The 7299-nt window shown below is 36.0% G+C and overlaps 1 pseudogene; it reads right to left on the reverse strand.

Annotated features, from left to right (window-relative positions):
• Positions 1-1417: 1417 nt before the first annotated feature.
• Positions 1418-7081, reverse strand: LOC122342259 (annotated as a pseudogene).
• Positions 7082-7299: the final 218 nt, after the last annotated feature.

Here is a 7299-nt window from a genome sequence, read left to right on the forward strand (position 1 = left end):
GTGGTGATACAATGTCAGTAAGTAAGGATTCATTGTCGAAAAAGTAGGTGGAAAATTGAGAGGACATGGAGGAACAGGTGTTTTCTCTGATTCTTCGAGACGTGACATAGTAAAGCGGTATTGTTTCATTATTTATCAATCATTGTTATGCGTCACTTTCAAATAATTCATGCACATGGACAATCAGATGTTCAGCTTTTGACTTCTTCAGTTTTCACAATTAAGCGTCGAAAAGATTAATCTAGATATTTCATTCATACTAAGTCTTTCAAAGTTTTAAAGCCCTAAATGCACATTATTTGTAATTGGTTTTGAACTTTTTATTATCTATGTCTACTTTTAGGATTTGGACAGAAGTCTTCTTCACCTCAGTCCAGTGGAGGAAGGGTCAAGACTTATCTAGGAGCCTGATGATGGAGGGGGTCCCTGAGCGATGGAAAATATTTATATGATATCAAATAAAAACATGTTAAATATGACATAATGTTACCATAACCTTACATTTATTAACCAATCCCAGCGCTAGAAACATTTATTTTTTCATAAAAGGTATACTATAATAATAAAGGTATAATAAAAAGGTATATTATTTTTATGGAGACTGTAATAATGGCAGTTTTAAGCATAGAATGGAACTTCTTGAAAAATCTTTCAACACTTTAATAATAGCAAAATAAATAAACACCCTACAGTTTAGGATATTCAATAATGCAAATATGAGACACACTGTACTTGATATTTATTTATATACAATTCCTTTTAAATTGACAAGCAAATACATTTGTGATCTAAAAACAACTTAAACATCTTTAGTCCACACTTATTTTCTATGTTTTATCTTAAGACTAACATGTTACTTAATATTTAGTTGTATGCAAAACATTCAACATTTAAAAATAAAATTATTAAATTTTTTAAATAATAAAAATATCATTATAAAATAATATTAATATAAAATAACATAAAAACTAAATAAAATATAACAAAAATGATATAAAAATATAAATAATCAGTAATATTTAAAAAAAGTCAGAAGGATTGCTTCAGAATTTATATTTTAAAGAAAACCAGTTTGAAGGGAGCGCTTTTTTATATCCCACATATGAAATATAATTCAGCAAGAAACTGCAATACCAGGTTTTTAAACATAGATGGCGACAGAAGCAAAACCTTTGAACCGTAGCTTTAACAAGAAATCATGCTGAAGTATGTTGATGCGGAATACAATTATTTCAGTATTTTCCTATTTAGGGTTAAGAGAGAAACAAAGCATTTGTAAATATCTGCAGCATATATTGTGAATAAAAACTGGATCAATAAAACACTTAAATTTAATTTATTTTAAATATAAAAATACATTTTTGCGTAAATAATCGCACATGTATCGGTTTATTTAATATTTAAAGCGTTCTGTAAAATAAAAAGCGCTGTAAAAATAACACCGAAAGCTGTATGCGTATATCTACAAATATGAAAATAAGTAGTATTATGAGTATGTTATTGTAATACTGTAGGCATCTCTATTTCCTCTGGGTGGCGAGAGATCTTCCTGCCTGCAAAAGAAATACAATAGTATTAATGACCTTTTTAACGTGTAAATAAAGAGATTCGGTGACGTTCAGAACTCACCAGCTCTTTTAACACAGCTGATCTGAAGAAGAACGACAGTAGGAGCAACGAACACTGCGATCTCAACAATAATCACAATGACTGCAGGAAAGATGCGAGAAAAATAGCTAGAGTATGGAGCAACGGACCATATCAAACCCTTGAAAAATTCAGTGATGGTTTCGGGTGCAAGCAAAGCCATTTCGTACCTCTGAATAACGTATACGTCTTACACGCGCTATCAGCTGCATCTGTGGATCACATTAGATCAGTTCAAACGTGCTGAGATGTGAACAAGCCATGCATAGCTGAAGCCATCTCAGTGGATCCACTGGTATGTTGTACATTGAGATGCAAAAACCATAGTCATGAAGATTATTTTTTTTTAAAAAAAGAGACTTGAGATGCTGAGTAAGTGTCAGGGATCACGTACCTTGAGCTGCTGGTTTAGTTTGTCTTGGTTTCTTCTCGGAGCTGCTGACTGGAATCGGTTTTGTTGAATCGACTGCAGCTGCAGAAGATGAACGTTTATAATCAACACAATCTGGAGTACAATCTTGAGGAAAAAGTGAATGATTTATATTATATTCTGTAAAAAGCTTTATTGTGTAATCATTTTGAAACGACTAAAGCACATGTGTCAAACTCACGGCCCGCGGGCCACATCCGGCCCGCCTTGCAATCATATCTGGCCCGCAAGATCATTTTACATTATCGTTATTCATGGCCCATCGATATGAAGCGCTGTTAACGCAATACTGCACAGAACTACAGATCCCATAATGCAACGCTTCAGCTGCCTTGCCGCTTACTTCTCGCGTCAATTAAGTCTAGCTATTACAAGATATTACGAAGATAGCCGTTAGCGAAGATACCCTCACGATGCGAAGAGAAAAGTTGATTCTGAAAACAGAGCCTTTAATAACCGATGGGACGGGTAAACCCGTGTGTCTCATTTGTGGAGCTAATTCAATATAAGATGGCACTTTGAGACAAAACACAAGGATAACCTGAAAGACCTGGATTCAGAGCAAGTAATGTTGAACCAAGTCAGCACAAATGTGTTCCCCAAAACGAACTGAGCACACTACGCGCTGAGTTCGCACAGCGCTTTAGTGACTTTGAAGCACAAAAAGAGTTTTGAGTTGCTTCGCAACCATTTGCCGTCGATGTTGAAACTGCACCTGCGCAGATTCAGATGGAACTGATTGAGCTGCAGTGTAATGGGACACTGAAGGCAAAGTACGACACTGTTCATTCACTCCATCCCTACATCAATGCCTCAGCTCCGTCTTCATGCGGCTCGAAGCTTTGTGCACGTTTGGGAGCAGCATATCTGTGTGAGAAGCTCTTCTCAGTGATGAAGGTGAACAAAACAGCACACAGAAGTCGTCTCACTGATGAGCACCTGCTGTCCATCCTGAGAATCTCCACAACACAGGACTTTACACCAAACTTGTTGCCAAAAAAGATGCCAGGTATCCGGCTGCGGTCAGAGCATATAATCAGATCAGAGTCATAAGAGCAAAGAAAACGGAATGATTTGAATTGGTATTGCTGAAAAGCACACATTTTATGTACATTTCCAGGTTTTGTAGCATGTTCATATTTCTAACTTGTATAATTTCGACAGGAGATATTTTTAAGGAGAGCAAAATCTTTTGGGATATTTAAGTTTATTTTTTTTATATATATACATTGACATAGGAGCAAAGGAATTTGAATGTTATATTTAACAAGATGTTTTTATGAAGAGCAAAAATTAAATAGAAGTAATTTAAGGTTTACGTTTGTTTCAGCATAATAACATTTAGTTTTAGTGTGTTAAATAAATGTTTATCCTGTTCGGCCCGCGACCTAAAGTGTGTTTTGAATTTTGGCCCTTGTACAACTGAGTTTGACATCCCTGGACTAAAGGGTGTACTATGGTCGTGACTCGTGTATAAACCAGACACTGATGTTGTGAGTCAGTGATGGTGCACCTGGTCGTAGTTTGTCTTGGTTTATTCTTGACTGGGAGCGGTTTTGTTGAATCGACTGCAGCTGCAAGAAGATGAACGTTTATCATCGACACACTGTTAAACATTCATTTTATCATCCTTGATAAACTCACATGAAATATAGTTTGCGTTGAATTATCACGGATGAGAGTTATTTCTGTACAACATTAAGTTGTTTATGCCTAATTTTTTAAGAGTAAAAAGCTGCAGCATGTATCTCTTTAGTTAGTCCTCAATTAACTACATTATTAATCCTCATGTTGTGTTTGTGAAATCCATTGGGTTTGGTTTTCTTTTTACCTGAATACTTGACAGTATACGTGACCGAGGTCTTCGGTTGATTTCTCTGAGTAACCTCACATCTCCACTCTCTGTTGAGATCTTCATTCTGGAGTTTTGTAGTCAGAGAGATGTTACAGTGTTCTGAGGAGAATGAGATCTGATATCTGGAGTCTGTCTGTAGATTCACACCAAACTGATTCACCCAGATCAGCTGAACTTCATCACGGACCAAAGAATCACAAGAGATTAGATCACAATACAACTGACAGGAGAGAGTCACAGAGCTGCCTTGACTGATCTGAGAGGAGGATGAAGTGACTGAAAGACAAAATAAAACAGAAATCATTGACACTGACGCGTGTGAGATTAAACGTAAAGAAAGGATTTAATCATACAACTTAAAGAAACACTCACCATGAAGAAAATGCAGATAAACGCGTGAATCATTTCCTTGTTGTTCATTCTTTCCTTGTTTTCCAGTCACAAATTGCCGGCAGATGTAAGATCCATGATCTTCTTTCGTGACTTTAGTGATGTTCAGAGAGCAGTCAGAGCCCAGACTCAGTCTCTCAGATCTCTCTATGTCTTTCTTCTTTTTTCCTCCATAAATCAGTTCAACTGTCCCTGATTGTTTGCTATACATCCATGCAGTTGATGTACAGCCAAAAGAGCATTATTACAGGGCAGACGGACATTTTCACCAGAACTGCAGAACACATGAGTATCACGCTCCACCGGTACCTAAATGATGATAATAATTATTAAAGCTTGAATAAACATTCGGCAAAAGTTGTCTTGAGAAAGCAGTGGTTTAAAATGCTTGTAGTTTGAATGTGTTGATGTGAAGAAGTTTGAAAGTAGAATAAACAATAGACGGATAAATAGTCGCTATGTGATAGACCCGGGGTGGTTGCTAGGGTGTTGCCATGTGTTTCTAGGGTACTCAGGGTGCTTGCTAGGGTATTCTGGGAGGTTGCTATGTGATAGATAGATAGCTGGATAGATTTCAGACATTTTCTTGATGAATAATCTGTAAATACAATCTTTTTGTCTCATGTTTTCAGTTCAGGTAGTTGCAGAAAGAAACGAAGAAATCAGGGTTAACAAAAATTGATTAAATGAAAAAAAAACACCCTGTGCTTGCAAAGATGAGTAATTTATGATGATTTTTATTTTCAAAAATCCTTATGAATGCAGATCGAGTGAGAACCATATATATATCTATAAATATATATAAAATTTACTGGGACCACATTATATTACAGAACAGATGCACTGATGTATTTGTAGCACACTTGAAACTGTCTTTCATACAATAGTGCACTCAAGTGGTAACTAATTACGTTTTTAAAAACAAAGTATGTTAAAAGTGCATTTTAGTTCATGTTCATGGTGCAGAGTTGAGTACACTTAGATGATCTTAAGTTCATCTTAAGAAGTACTAAACTGCTTTTTTTTTTTTTTGCATGTCATATAATCTGCTTTCTGGTATACTTCATAGTTTAGAGACTTTAGAGAGTTTCAAATGTACAATTCTAAACAAGCAATAAATAATAAAACGGTATTTACATCACTTGAATTTCATCAAAATTTCATTGTGCCGAGTTAAGCTTCAGAAATCAAACTAAATTGTTTAAATAGACCGTTGTTCAAATCGTGCATCTTTTATGGTAAAGATAATAAAGAGATTTCTTCACCTGTGAGAAGTGCAGAGAGAACGAGTCCCAGCAGACACATCTGACTCTTATCAGCCATTTTCTCTTACTGTCCAAATAATTGCATCTCTTCCTTTAAACGTCGCCAGCTCCTCCTCCAGACTTTAAGATCCTATTTAAGATCGCCCACACTATACCGATGAATTACTTTTCTGCTCATCAGTTAATCTGAGGCGGTTAACACTTATTGTAGTTTGAATTTAATTGTAGAATTGAGACTTTGAAGAGCTATTTGTTTGCTTCATTGCGAGGTTTTCAGTCAGCCAAACGCTGCCGTTAGATAGCGTACGTACATCTAGGAGACGTCTATGTGACATCAGCAAGACGTATTATTTAGGTAGTTTGCTCATCTGCAATACGTCTATTGAGCGTCTCCTTTTAGATGTCTAATAGACGTCGATTAGATGTCTTTGAGATGTTATGCTTTCGAATGCATGCACAACTGACGTCTGCTAGATGTTTGTAGCCAGCAGATGCTTTCCAGATCAAGAGATCTTTAACAGACATCTTGCAGACGTACGTGTGCTATCACAGTAGACACATCTACATCAACATCTACATTTCAAAGAATGAGCTTGAATCATTGCCTCAATTGTTGTGTAACTAAAACTTTTTTCTCTTCCCGTTACTAATGGCTGTATTTTTGGTGTGTTGTTCTCGTTGTTGTTGAGGTGTGTTAGCGTGTGAATACAGCACGTGAGAACTATGTAGGTTTCACCGCACTGCGACCAGCTCTGAACACAGTTTAGACTGAAAATCTCACACATTCTGATGAAGTTCCTCTTTAAGTGATTTTTGCTGTATAGTTGCTGCAGACCATTTACAAATTACTGCCAGTTTCGAAAAAATCGGCAGCCGTCAGCAGGAAGTGGCTGACACTAAAACCAGATGTCGACTGTCGCTAAAAAACGGAAATGGAAGGGCGGCAAGACAGATAATTATATAAATGTAGAATAGTTTTCAATGCATATTTAAATTAGTTTTTAATTTGATTTTATATAATTCATATTTTTGTTTAAAAAGGTTTATTTATGAGATGCACTTATGTTGTATATTTATTATAAAAGCTACACACACAAAGACCTGCCTAGAAGACAAAAGAGAGAGCGTCTCAATGAACTTTATTTAAAGTCATTTCGCTGGGTTACGTATTTCGTACATTTGACTTTACGACGATACGTACAATTGACATTTGACAAAAATGACTGCAATTTCCAAACATCATGGCCCAGCCTCCTTAAAACAGGTAGTTCATCCTATGGATTAGATTAAACCAGGACTAGGTCTTTGACATTAACAGTTACAGTTTCTAGAATAGTGTCTTGGCGAAAAACATCACCTGTGAGCGTTTTAAGACCAAACAATGGAAGTAATGCATTTTAAGTTACATCAGTGCAAGTTTTTCTAGAAAGACAAGAGATAAAGATTAAACATGTGAAATGCATGTGTGGTTTGTACAATGTTCACCTGTGGCATTATCCTCAAAATATATGGCATGCTTCGTCTGAAAGTGTTCGGGATCTGAAAATGCCTGAGAATCGAGCGTTTAATCTCGTCGTTATACATTACTGACACTCTATTCTCCAATTTGATACCGAAATGATACCATTTCAGAAGTTGAATAGCATTTACGCGTGGATATGGTTTTGCATGTTCTGAACAAATTCACTTTTTGGAAATGTAATGCTTCATTT

Source organism: Puntigrus tetrazona, chromosome 4 (assembly GCF_018831695.1).
Source record: "Puntigrus tetrazona isolate hp1 chromosome 4, ASM1883169v1, whole genome shotgun sequence".
NCBI lineage: Eukaryota > Metazoa > Chordata > Actinopteri > Cypriniformes > Cyprinidae > Puntigrus > Puntigrus tetrazona.